This window comes from Lacerta agilis, chromosome 2, assembly GCF_009819535.1.
Source record: "Lacerta agilis isolate rLacAgi1 chromosome 2, rLacAgi1.pri, whole genome shotgun sequence".
Lineage (NCBI taxonomy): Eukaryota > Metazoa > Chordata > Lepidosauria > Squamata > Lacertidae > Lacerta > Lacerta agilis.
In genome coordinates, this window is record NC_046313.1 from 62,508,543 (window position 1) to 62,522,142 (window position 13,600).

At 40.4% G+C, this 13,600-nt stretch overlaps 1 protein-coding gene across 1 annotated transcript in view; it reads left to right on the forward strand.

The window, feature by feature from the left end:
- Positions 1-7,862: 7,862 nt before the first annotated feature.
- SGCD (sarcoglycan delta) overlaps positions 7,863-13,600 on the forward strand; it is a 183,486-nt gene continuing 177,748 nt past the window's right edge. Inside the window, exon 1 of the mRNA XM_033140358.1 lies at positions 7,863-8,296. The gene's annotated coding sequence lies outside the window, so the exon portion shown is untranslated. The remainder of the gene's footprint in view (positions 8,297-13,600) is intronic.

A 13,600-nucleotide genomic window follows, 5' to 3' on the forward strand; every position in this document is an offset into this window, starting at 1 on the left:
CTTCACTTTCTAGCACATTACAGGAATGAGTGAGGTGAGACAGGTAGTTGCAAGGCAAGAGGATTAATATTCCTCTACCTTGTAATTACTCCCACTTCCTGTATTGCTTAGCGTTACAATGGAAGGTGAGTTTCTAAGTGCTACCAATTATATTTCTCAATAATATCTCCCATGCTTAAACGGGGTCACACCATATATTTATAAATTCTTGTTAAACAAATATATAAGAGGTTCTGAACCCCTCAAATCAGTGCAGAAGAAGAAGAAGAAGAAGAGTTTGGATTTGATATCCCGCTTTTCACTACCCGAAGGAGTCTCAAAGCGGCTCACATTCTCCTTTCCCTTCCTCCCCCACAACAAACACTCTGTGAGGTGAGTGGGGTTGAGAGACTTCAGAGAAGTGTGACTAGCCCAAGGTCACCCAGCAGCTGCATGTGGAGGAGTGGAGACGCGAACCCGGTTCCCCAGATAACGAGTCTACCGCTCTTAACCACTACACCACATAAATAGATATGAAGGATGGAGTCGGGGTCCCCTTTTACAGAAGTTGTTGGGATTGTGTGGTTTAGTGCACTTGTGTTGACAATGGGTATTTACCTTGATACCAAATATCTAACTGATAGACAATTAGTGCTATAAATCAGCTCCCCAAATGTGGTGTTGTTGTTCAGTCGTTCAGTCGTGTCCGACTCTTCGTGACCCCATGGACCAAAGCAGGCCAGGCACCCCATCCCCAAATGTACTCTGATTCAAAATCCATGGACAAACCCTGGTCTGTGTAGGAGATGGGAGCAAGGGTAGGTAGATTACCGGTAACTAGTCTGATTTGCTGTTTGACACAATTGCTGAAAGGTTTTACCATAGAGCTCTGATTTAAGACAAATGCTTCTGGACAAATGCTTCTTAGAATCATATACTCTCTACCTGTGTGCTTGCTTTGGTGCTCCCAAAATACATATTTTAAATATCTGTAAAATTATTGCTATCTGCTCTCTCCTATATAGCAGACCCTCTCACCACTCAGGTGAAAGATACACTGTGTGATAATGTGTATTCAGTGCTGGGTGCAGGTGCCTTTTGGGGGTGCTGTACACTCAACATCATCCCCATGTTGTCTCTGACCCACACTGTCTGCAAATCTAAAGCGCCTTCTGCTGGAACGTTTATAACATGCTTTGTACTGAGAATGCACTTCTCAAGTGCTTGCTGCCATCACGTGTACTCAGAGAGCGCTTTCCCAGGTTGCCACCTATTGGGGCAGATCAACTGACATTGCAGGGCTGTGCCACTGTCTCTCACCATGTTTAACTTATCTATGAATGAAATAGGTAGAATAGGAAGCAGCAGAGTAATTTAGCCACCTCTGTATACCTGTACTTGATATATATTCTCTGTATATCAGTATATCAACTCATTAGTTTCCAGTCTCTTGGACTACAAAAAAATTAAAAAGGAAAGAAAGTTTGGTTTGCGGTTTGTGCAGGTTCTCTGTTGTTCGCTTGTGCTTCTTTGGTGGCGAGAGAGGTTGGGGTTGGCGTAGGGTATGATTGTTCATTTGTGGTTGGCTGTGGTGGTCTTTGGTTTCCTGTGTGAGTGGGGTGGGTGAGTGTTTTTGATCAGGTTAGCCATATTGATTTGTATGCTGTCGGTAGATTTTTGTCATTGTCTTGTTGGGTTGTGTGTGTGATGAAGGGGTGCCATACCGGGGTGAAGGCGTCTTCTTCTATTTGGCCCCATGTCAGTTTCAGCTTACTGGTTAGTTTTTCTAGTAGGGCTGTTTCCCATACTACTTGGTACCATTGGTCCATGCTTACTCCTGACAGGTCTCTCTAGTGTCTGGTTATGGTGTTTCTGGCTGCTGAGAGTAAAATAGAAACATCGTCACGTCACCCCACCCATCTCCCCATCCCACCCACCTCGTTTCCCCTTTTCTTCCTAATGTCTCAACAAACGAAACTGATTTGTAAAAATGTTACATGGGAAAAATACGAGAGAGACATTGCGCATACCTTTGTAAATCAAGAAAATCTTTAATAAAAATACTTTTTTAAAAAAGGAAAGAAAGTTCTGTTTAAACACTAACTGCAGAGGGGCGAAGAAAGAGAATAAAGAACACAGCTGCACACTAGTTTGAAAATATGAAAACCTGTGTGTACAAACAGCACAGGGAGTTGCTGCCACTTTAGATGATGTTACTGTGCAAAGGTGTTTACAATTGCAGACCGCTATGTGCAAAAACACAATGTGAAAAAATAAGCCACCTTTTGGTGTACATATGCAAAAAGTCCTGTGTTCAACCCCAATCATCTTCAGGTTGGGCTAGCAAAGACTGTCTGAAACCATTGACTCAATGAACTCCATACTGCGTGAGATGGACCATGGTCTGATGTGGTATAAGGCAAGTTCCTATGTTCTTGAATCGTACGCTCAGGCCATTTGGAGTTTGTGAAGGGAAGACTACTAAAATGAAAACATCCTGCACAATATAGGCACAGTGCATCTAAGGTTGTATTTCCTTCCTGAATAAGACGGACAGTGCTGAGGTAATGTCTGCTCTGATTGAATGGATACTGAATAAAAATTGTGGTTTCCATGGCAGTTTTTGAAGATGTAAACACCACTCTCCCTCAGTTCCTTAACATCGCAATTAAAATCCCCAGTGCTGTTAGTCCATAGACACAGTGCTTTCCTGGCTGGCCTGTTTGGTTACATGCTGTACTACAAGCACCTTGCTAATGAGCTTATTAAAATGGTTTTGTGATAAGTTGCACATGGGCTCAGTTCAGACGTGTCAGATTATGTTCCCAGTGTTTTTAAACAAAAATAACATGCCAGCAGTTGACACGTTATGCTTTGTATCCTAAATAGAGTTAAACATGATGATGATGATGATGATGACAAGAAATGAATGCGCATGCTGTTCATAACATCCAGGTTTGAGTTGACCAACAACTGTGCCGTCATTATTATTATTTTGATAAATCACATTTCTGTGTTGCTAAGATCACAGTAAAACAGCAAGGAAGCTCAACCTTTTGCTCCAACTGATCATCATTTCAGGCTGAGGTGGCAATTTTCCTTCATCAGGGCAGTATATTAGGATGAAGCTTGTAGAGCAGCAGCATGCAACTTGCATTGTCAGTGAACAAAAGCGAGAGTTGCTCAGATAAGGGTAACAAATGTGGACACATTAAGATTTAATGGAGAATTCATTACTGACCTTGCCAAGGGAATATCAGCTCACACATCTGCATAATATGCAAGTGTATCTTTGGCACATTTTATTTTTGTGGGTTTAAGGCAGACCCCGTTTGGAATAAAAACCTGAAGGAAGCCATTCATACCACAAATCATGTTTCGTACCCCCCCCTTCTCATTAAACACCTGTCATATTGCATATGATTTTCTTTCAGAATGGTAATGCGGCCTCAAAAATTACAGCCCAGCTATTTTAAAAGTCATTCAAGGTAGTTAACATTAAGTTTGCCTGAGAAATGAAAAGGAGCAATTTTTATTTTACCTAATCATAAGCCCTGTTAGCCTGGAAGTCTTGAATTATTTCTGAGAAGAGCCTGCAAATGATAGAAGCCATCCGGCTAATTAGTTGGGTAAGGGCTGAGATTGGCAGAGGCAGAGTACGTTTGGCTGGAAGGTCAGTTTCCAGCTCAGGTTCTGGGGCAAATTCTACAGCACAGTGTAGACAAAATGTGATCTTTGTAGATAACTTATTCATGAGTAGAATTTACTCCTTGAGGTACAAGATTGACATAGATCATTCTTAATGTTACTCGTCACCACAGAAGTGGCAAAGGGCAAGGAGGCACTGTATCTCCACTGCAATAAACAAGCCAGTTGTCTAACTCCTCCTTATACTGGCATGGTGGGGTCTTCTGTTTTCTTTTAAAAACTCACAGAAGAAATATGAAAGTGTGGGAAACAGTTTCTATTTAGCTATTTATCATAAACTTTAACCTTCATAGACCCTCTGGTTAAGTTTCTCTGATTCTGTATTGCTGTTCAGTCAATATCAAACACAATTCCCTCTCATATAAACAAACACACACACAACAATAAAAGCAAAACTAATTTCACAGCAGTAGTATCTGTTGAACCATTATACTGTACTCCCTATACTGTCATGCCAGCTTGAATCAATTATTGCAGGATTATTTAAACGCTCCATATATGTAGATATAGAAATATACTTGGAGTTAAACGTATTAGTTGAAACATTCTTCTTTTGCCTTTTTATTGTAAAACACACCCATGCATATGTAAAAATATAACAATTTTTGTGCAAGAATAACAATTTATTTCCCATTATTTTTTCTAGACCCAATTACAATGTCCATTAGAAATAATAAACGTATTTCTGGAATTTAGCTTGAATGGGAAGTTACGTATTTTGCAATACATTCTGCTTTATTGTAAACCTGAGTAAGTCCCAAATGGTTCACAGTCAATATGCCTTCTGAAACCTGAAAGCAACTGATGGTGTTTAGTAGGTTACACATGAACTAAGAAACCATGAACTTAGGTATTGGGTAAACCATGAACTTAAACCACTTAACAGAATATAAACACAGGGAATTGCTGGCTGTATCTGAAAACTTACGGGAAAATTGTCAACATATATATTATCCTGGCTCAGTAAGATAGCTAAAGTTAAAATGAACATCTTACCACAATTATTGTTTCTCTTCATCAATATTGCACTTGGACGTGACTACACAATACTGTATAGCTGGCAGAGTTAATAATGAAAATAATCAATGGCCCAAAAAATCCACTTAGGGTAGGTAATAAAGTATTTCACCACTACCACCCCTTAAAAATAGCAAAGGTGGTTTAGGAGTACCCAATATTTTAAATGCTCTAAGATTAACCTTTATAAAAGATTAGTATTGACTACTGTATATTCTGGCGTATAAGACTACTTTTTAATCCAGGAAAATCTTCTAAAAAGTTGGGGGTCGTCTTATACGCCGGGTTGAGAATCTGCAGGCGAGTATATCTCAAACTCTATATTTTAACTGGAAAAGTTGGGGGTCGTTTTATATGCCCAGTCGTCTTATATGCCGGAAAATACGGTAGATAAAGTGCTCATAGCAAAGCAAGAGCATACTAGGAGAAATTTATCAAACTTGTTATGATTCAAACCACCAAGTCTAATACACAAAAATACCACCACCACACCTTATTTACAGAACATGAGCCTGACAAAGTTGTAGCTCATTGACACTCAGTATTTGAAAGGTTATTAAGTTTCTTCTCAGTTACTGCACTCCAATATCATTGGTTTTCTGAAGGGCACCTTCTGTTTCCTCTTCTGCTTCTGCATGCTAGACAAGTTGGTAGCCTTCCTAGGACTCAGTTCACCCAGGCATTCTTTCAGATTTCCCCCCACCTGTGCTTGCTTTTTTTCTAATTGCAAACACTTTGAAAATATTTCTTGGCCCCTTTTGGATTATTCAGATGACCAGTCCACCAGCAAATATGTGCAGAGTGTTCTCTACATCGGGAAGCATTCAAACACGAAATCCTTCACATTTACATTGGCATTGAAATGCTCTTCATGCTCAGAAGGATGTACTTGGCATGCCAATTTATTTCTGTAGTAAGGAGACTCTCCATGTAGATGCATCCTACTGCAGAGATAGTGTACCATAACTGTCCGTTCCATGCTTCACACACACACAAATAATAAAAAATAAAAAATTGCTATCAGTCAGTTCCTGCAACTGAAAATATATCTGGCTGCCTTTCATCATTATGTCTTGCTCTCCTCGTACATAACATGTTTGATTTGGTTTCATTTTATGTTACTGACTTGGCTCTTGGACAGAGATTCAGTTTAAATAGGGTGACAGGATAAGCAGTGTCTGTACTGAATGTTTGGGTGTGGCGGATGAATCACTTTTAGCACTGATGGTTAAATTCATATTCTGCCTTGCAAACACATGATACTTAGAAGGTCAGAATTAAAATAGTATCTGAATATGGGAGGATGGCAAGAGGAGAAAGTAGAAGAGAAGAAAGTGACAGTGTACAATGGGATGACTGGATTGAGAAGAATCAGGCTGGATGGAGTGCAGGCCATCAGACCCGACACTAGGAAATGCACTTAGTAATGATTGAAGCACATATAAGCAAAGGAAGGGATCAAAAAGAGAGCAGGAAACTATAAGTCAAGGAAGGAAAGGTTAAAAGACTGGGAAAGAGCCATAGCCCAGAGGTAGAACATATATGTAGCTTTCAAAGGGTTTAGGGTTTAGTTCCTGGTGTCTCCAGAATCAGCTGGAAGTCTGAAATTCTGGAAATTCATGAAAATGTAAGAAGGGCCTTATTTCAGACCCATCTAATCCTGCATTTTGCTCTGGAAGTGGCCAACCATAAGCCTATGGGAAGTCTCTATGCAGGGCATAAACTCAACAGCACTTTGTCTGCTTGAGTTTGCCTAATCCCTTTAAACCCTTTTCATGTTAGTGGAAGCCTTTACTATAGTTTATGTGTTCTGTGAAGAAGTTGTGTCCTAAACCTTTTAAAATTTAGCTTTGTTGGATGATTTTTGGCTTATTATGAGAGATGGAGAAAAACTCCCTATCCATTTTCTCCACACTATGCACAATCATATAAACTAATGAAGACAGGGAACAATATATGACAGTGACAGGCAGAAGTAGAAGGGTAGACTTAAAAAAAATAATCAAATGGTAGAAAAAGAAGTTGAGCTGCTTCAATATGAAAGAGTGCAAAATAAACTATAATTGAACAGAATTGACCTCCCACCTCTTGTTTAAGGAAGACTTTACTCTCCAGCTTCCTGTAAGCACAATGAACATGGAGGTGTTTTGTACGAGCCCATTGAACCAAAATACTACGCTACACACTCATACGTAGCACGCATGCTCTTAAGAAGAACAACTTGCTGTTCAAGAGCTCATGAAGCTTTAGGGGCAAATTCAATTTAACATTCTCTAATAACTCTTTTGGGGAAGTGTGAAAAGACATATTTAGGAGTAAGAAGAAAATGGATTGACCAAAATAAAAATGATCTATTTGAGATTGATTTCCTCTAACTTAAAACAAAAACAAAAACAAAAAAACACCAACATTATTTCCTGTAAAGGAATTCCTTTCTGTATGGTTACCTTGACAGCTCTGCTGCTCCTCCCTCCCTCCCTCCCTCCTCCCCCACCCCACCCCCCAAATTGGTGGCACTTAAGGGGGCAGATAGATCTGTTTCTGTTGGTTTGATTGTTACTTGTTATCCCCCTGCACAAACACATGTCAATTTCATGACATCTTAAGCAGCGAAAGCTATTTGGCATTTTAATCTGTGGTATCATCTGGAAATGAAAAGTATCAAGAACTGGGACTCATTCTGACAAATGGGGCAAACTCTCTCTCTCTCTCTCTCTCTCTCTCTCTCTCTCTCACACACACACACACACACACACACACACTCTGTATATATATATATATATATATATATATATATATATATATATATATTTATATATTTGTGAGGGACTGTCAGGGTAAAAAAGAGTGAGAGAGCTCAGACATAATTGTAGTATTTTTAGCATCTGCAGCTTACAGCCGTGCATGTCAATATTAGAATACAGCAGCAATGTGCTGAGGAGAGCCTAGAGATTCTAAAAATACGCCTTCCCTTTTCGCAACTGAAATTAAAATGAGACAGCAGCATAGGTAAAGGGAGGCTGGCACTGAATAGAAATCTGAATTCCTTTCCTTACTAGGTTTCGTGAGATTGAGAAAGTTGTCTTAATTTTATTTTGGGATCTTTGATACACAAGCGGCAACGGCAATAAAACTCCCCTTGCCGAAATCAAAATATTACCAGTGTCCACAGTTGCTGCAGAAATGATTTGCATTATAGTTCCAAATGCGAAACATTTTGAGCTCCAGCGCTTATTGCAGAGGAGTGATTGTATGTGGGGAAGGGGGTTCTTTAATGCAAAACACATGTGTTTTCAATTGATATCTGGAGCCAGACCAGTAGCTGTAACTTGGCCTGACAAAGCCGTATTGAAGTAAAAGACAGAGTGTGGTTTCAAAGCAGTTAGGAAAAGAACGGGAATGCTGTTCAGGAAATTCTTCAGGCATGGGCAGGGACTTGGCCACAGTTCTGCTGTTGGAAAATCTGACAGGGACAGCTTCTAAACGCAGGGTAGGCCTCGTGCAGCTCTGAAGGCAACACTGCATCTATCCCCCCACACCCCTGCTAGAGTCCCTGGAACTAGCAGTTTCGCCTGACTTCTGAAAGAGAGAGGTAAGAAGCTATTGTTCCTTCTCCAGGCTTGGCATTTCTGTTCCTTTGTTCTGATGTAGAAGGGACTATTTGTACTCAGTTCATTGATTAAAGGGAAGGAGGAGAAGTTGGAAATCCACCAGGCTGTTTGCAAAACAACAACAAAATAATAATAATTGGGGTTTGCCACCTTTCTAACTTTTTTCTTAAGTTCTGATCTTACAGGGAGAACTGCTTTGGTGGTTCCCCCCCCCCTCTTCCTTATTTATACAGGCATACACATTTGCCAACTTATTCCTCCCCTTGTGGGAATGCCACTTGTTAAATATATGTTAAGGCTGAATAACTACAAACTCGATGAAGTTCCATAGCATAGTTTAATATATAGTTTGTCATAATAGTAGTAAATGCAAATGTAATGAATGGGTATATAGGAGGCATATAGAGGCATATAGGAGACTGTGGCTATTTGTTGCTGAGTAGTTTCGAAGCAGCTTTGACTAAATAGCTTGGTGTACATATTTGTAAGACATAAGGACCTTGTCGGTGTTACAGTTATTGTGTTTATTTCGCTACATTTTGCCCAAACTGGAGTAAAATACTAGGAAACACATTTTGATATGCAGTTTTTCTGTGAGTATCTTGAAGGATAAGTGGTTTTTTCTAAAAGTAACATACTGTACAGTGGTACCTCTGGTTACGTACTTAATTCGTTCCGGAGGTCCGTTCTTAACCTGAAACTGTTCTTAACATGAAGCACCACTTTACCTCTGGGCTATTACCACTTTACCTCTGAGCACAATTTCTGTTCTTATCCTGAAGCAAAGTTCTTAACCCGAAGCGTTATTTCTGGGTTAGCGTAGTCTGTAACCTGAAGCGTATGTAACCCGAGGTACCACTGTACTTCTGTTCCACTTGCCACTTCTTTCCTGATGAAGTTTCTTTTTCAAATAAATCATGAAACTTTTAAGGAAGGAGAGAGACTACCAATGTAGGTCTTATTGCCGTTTGTTTTAATGTACAGTGCCTTTCCTCAGCAGTGACGAATGAACCTTACCTGGCATGTTTGTGCATGGTTTGAAAGTAACTGCACAGCAGGTTTTTTGATGCATGAAAAAGTCAGAAGTACGTGGGTCCTTGTATCGTCAGACAGCTTTTATCCCTTTTTTATTTGCCTTACCTCAGCCAGACTATCACACAAAAGCTTACTTTGTTTGGATGCGTGAAAGATCTCCCCTCACCTTGTCCTGGGTGTTTCTTGTTCTTTTAAATGGAAGGACATTAAAAATAAAAAAGTGAGCTATGCACTGGAGAGAAAATCCAAATGTATTGCTTTAGCTGGCAGCAGTAAGGTCAGGGGATACAAACTAAAGCCTGCTGCTTTTCTCTGTAGTACCCCATGTAGATATTAATACTCTCCATCATGATGAATGCACAAAATGATAGCCAAGTACAGAGCTAGGGTAGAGGTTCCATGGAGGATTAAGTACAAAACAGACTGAGATAGAATGATAAAGATTTTACTACCTACATGAGTTAGAGCACCAGAGAAGAATACTTACCGGTAAGTTGCTGTCAGGAAACCGGAAAAGGAGGCAATAATCTGTCTTTATAAGAATCAAGGTTGACAGCTGGGTAAACTTGGTGGGTTTAGTCATAAGACGAAGGCAGGTGTCTGTAAAATCAGACTACAATGTACATAAAAAATGGGCATGGGCTGACTAGGTTGGCAGAAGCCAAGTCAGGTAACAAAAGCATTTTTCGGCACCTGCTAGGAACATTCTTGTTTAGACGAGCCTACCCAGATGCTTAGAAAGTTGAGGTAGTTTTAATCTGTTTTAGTATTTTAACTTTTGTGTGTTTTGAAGTAGGGCTGTAAATTGTTCTTCATTTTTTTTATTATCATTTTATCTTTTTGTAAACCTCTTTAAGGTTTTTTTTTTTTTTACAATCAAGTAGTGTATAAACTTTATGGAAATAAATACACAGCTGCATCAAACACTCCTGGACAGAGATAAAAACAAAAGAAGGACCAAGCAGGTCACTAGCAGAAAATCTAGAATTGAGTGTTTCCTAGTAGAACATTTTTTTAAAGAATCCCAGGCTATGGTGGGAGCTAAACAAAGCCCAAACAATACTTAGTTGCTCAGGTACAGGTAGCGGGATGTTCTAAGGTGGCTCAAATGCTAAGTATAATTGTGCAGGTGTTTATGTCAGCCTGGAAGTGGTACAGGGTTCTTTAGACCAGTGGTGCCTTGCATCTGAGGAAGCTTGGTGCCATGCTGACTGTGACTGCAACTCGCAATTGTATTCAGCCATCCTGGATGCCATCCTCTGTATGCCAACAATGACTTCTCTAAGTCACAAACCCATCCCAATATGGAGTTTTATGCCCAAGGTTAACTCTTGCAAGGGGTAATGATTTTCAGGAAACAGAAGGGACGATTTATTTGATGCAGATTGCTTAAGCAGTGGCAGTTGCTGAGTGTTTTCATGGATATGGGTGGGTTATATTTGCTGCTTGTGTGTTTTGTTTTTCCGTCTTGCAGCGTTTTGCACATGGTATTGAGCAAAAGAGTGGGAAGGAAACAGTTCATGGGGATGATACAACAATCCAATTCACCCCCATCCCAGAGAGCAGTACTGTAATCCAGTGCATATGTGGACTTTGTGCCCTGTCACATATCGTGACTAACCTAGCATGCAAGCATGTTGTGATGCAGAGGATGGCCTCTTTGTAAGATGTGGGAAGAGATAGTCTTTTAGACCAGGCACGGGGAAACTTTGGCCAAGAAAAACACTTCAATTTTCAAAGTAACACAGTCTCTGGATGCTTAGCTTCCTTTTGAGAAGTTGAACTGTTGAGAAATATGTCAAGATGTAAACTCTTAACATTTTCCCCATTCTACTTTGAAGAGATTATGGATAACAGTAATACCTTCAATTTTTTTCTGTCTAGCAATGCTCTTTAGGCTTCTTGTCTCTATAACACTTCTCAATGCAGTAACCACTACTATTCCTTATCCTTTAGAAATGGGGCCAGGGGAAGAGAAGAAAAACATGCACCAGTTAAAACGCACACGGTGTGTGCCATCAGTGTAGATCTTTGCCCATGTTCTTATATATTTGAATCAGACCACTACAGTAAATCAATTTCCCTGTGCTCCTTGCAGTTTTATTTTATCTTGTTTAGAGCAGAGTTGCTTTCGTTCTTGTTTGCTCTGTGCCAATATAACTTGTGTGTGTTGCAGATTATTTGCCTAAATTGGGCATAGCATTTTCTTCTGTACTTTGGATTAGAATTGAGAGCGGGAGGAGATAAGGAAATATTATCCTGGATACACACAAATCGTTTAGAACTGAAATAGTTTGAAATTAGGACTGGTTGGAACTTGGTTGTGATTTTACTATTTGCATAGAAGAACTGGAAAAGGAATTGTTTAGTTTAAAAAACAAGTTATTGTGTATTGCATAGGAATTATATTTATGCTCTGAAATCAAAGAAAATCTTATAACATAGCCGTCATGTATTTTTCTCCTTACCTTCATCAAAGAACGCTAGTGAGGCAAAAAGAGTGTAAGAATCACACTCTCCAGCTGGTGCTTCATCCATTGAGAACCAGGATATAATTGCTGAAACTTCTGTGATTATGCACAGGTCACAGGGGTTATGTCCCATGATGCAGCTGAGAGCTTAGTGCCAGTAAAGGGAGCAGGAAGAAAATATTCCATGATCCTTTGGGTCTTACTATAGTGCTCCTCACCACCCCCAGCTGTTGAAATGAGATGATGAAGTCATAGCCAGCAAGTTTCCAGTCCCCAAACGGCTTTATTTCCCAATCGCTCAGTCATGCTGAAGAAGCTGGCCACCTCCAGCTTTTGTGTACTAGTTGTTAGCCATATACTGTTGACAGTTTGGAAACTTCAAGACTCATACAACACTACTTAAAAGTTCAGCTATTTCTGAATACAGTCGTACCTTGATTCTCAAACGCCTTGGTACTTGGACATTTTGGCTCCCAAATGCCGCAAACCCGGAAGTGAGTGTTCCAGTTTGCGAACGTTTTTCAGAAGCCGAACATCCGATGCGGCTTCCACGGCTTCCGATTGAGTGCAGAAAGCTCCTGCAGCTCGAACAGACTCCCGGAACGAATTATGTTTGACAACCAAGGAACAACTGTATAGCCACCAGATTAATGACTGACACTTCTGATTAGGTTATGTCTCACCAGTATTGGAAAAATCTTCACTTGCTTCCAGTTTGTTTTATATCTGAATCAAAGGTCCTGGTTTTGACCTATAAAATACTATATAGATTAGGAGAAGTAGCTAAAGGGTGACCTATAAATACAGCTTTTTCTTTGCAATTATTGTTAGAAGACCAATTGCAGATCACCTCTGCTTTTGGAGATTAGGCTGGTAATGAGAGAGGGGGGGCCTTATCTGTGATGGTACCCCAGTTGTGGAATACTCTCCCCAGTGACAACTGTATGACAACTGCTCAGTTAACCTTTAGCCACCATTTCAAGACAACTTTATTATCTAAGTTTTATGGTTGAAGTGCCTTTACTTCTCACTTCTCTCTTCTGCTAAGCAGCTGGTGTGTGTGTGTGTGTGTGTGTGTGTGTGCGCGCACACACACACACACACACACACACACGTGGGAATACGTTTTTGGTGACTTCCCGCGCTTTGCCGCTTTACAAAAACCTTCCGCACTTATGCATGGAAGAAAAGGAGATCCGGCCAAGGTTTGCTGCCTGGATCACTCCGCGCTTGCAAGAAAGTGCGCCAGGAAGCTTTTGAGTAATGGCCGAATGCTGTTTCCCGCCCGGAAACACAGCCCAATGCAATGTTGTGATTGGTTTATGCAAATGCTATGACGTTGTTCAGTTTATGAATAAATGGCCCCTGCTCTCTGTAGCGTTGTGTAGAGTGCCGAGACAAGCAAAGAGAGAACAAGTGATGCGAGACAAGTAAGAGAGAAAGCGAAAGTGAAACCAACGCACAGAGTAGTAGTTGGGAGAGCGCAACTCCACCATTGACTGCAGTCTCTTATTTCTTATTTTTATTTTGGCCGCTTTCTTACTTTTGGCCGCACCTTTTGCTATCCTTTTCGCTGCCTATCCTTTCCTCTTCGGAACCTTCAGAAACCTTCGTAACGAACGCCAAACAACTTCTCACGACCTTCAGCTAAACCGCATAACCAGCGGACCCATCATAACCAGTGGGAGCAGGCACTCCAGAATTACTGGTTATCCCAGAAGTTGGTTATCCCCACACGCACACGCATGCACACACACACACACACACACACACATGTGT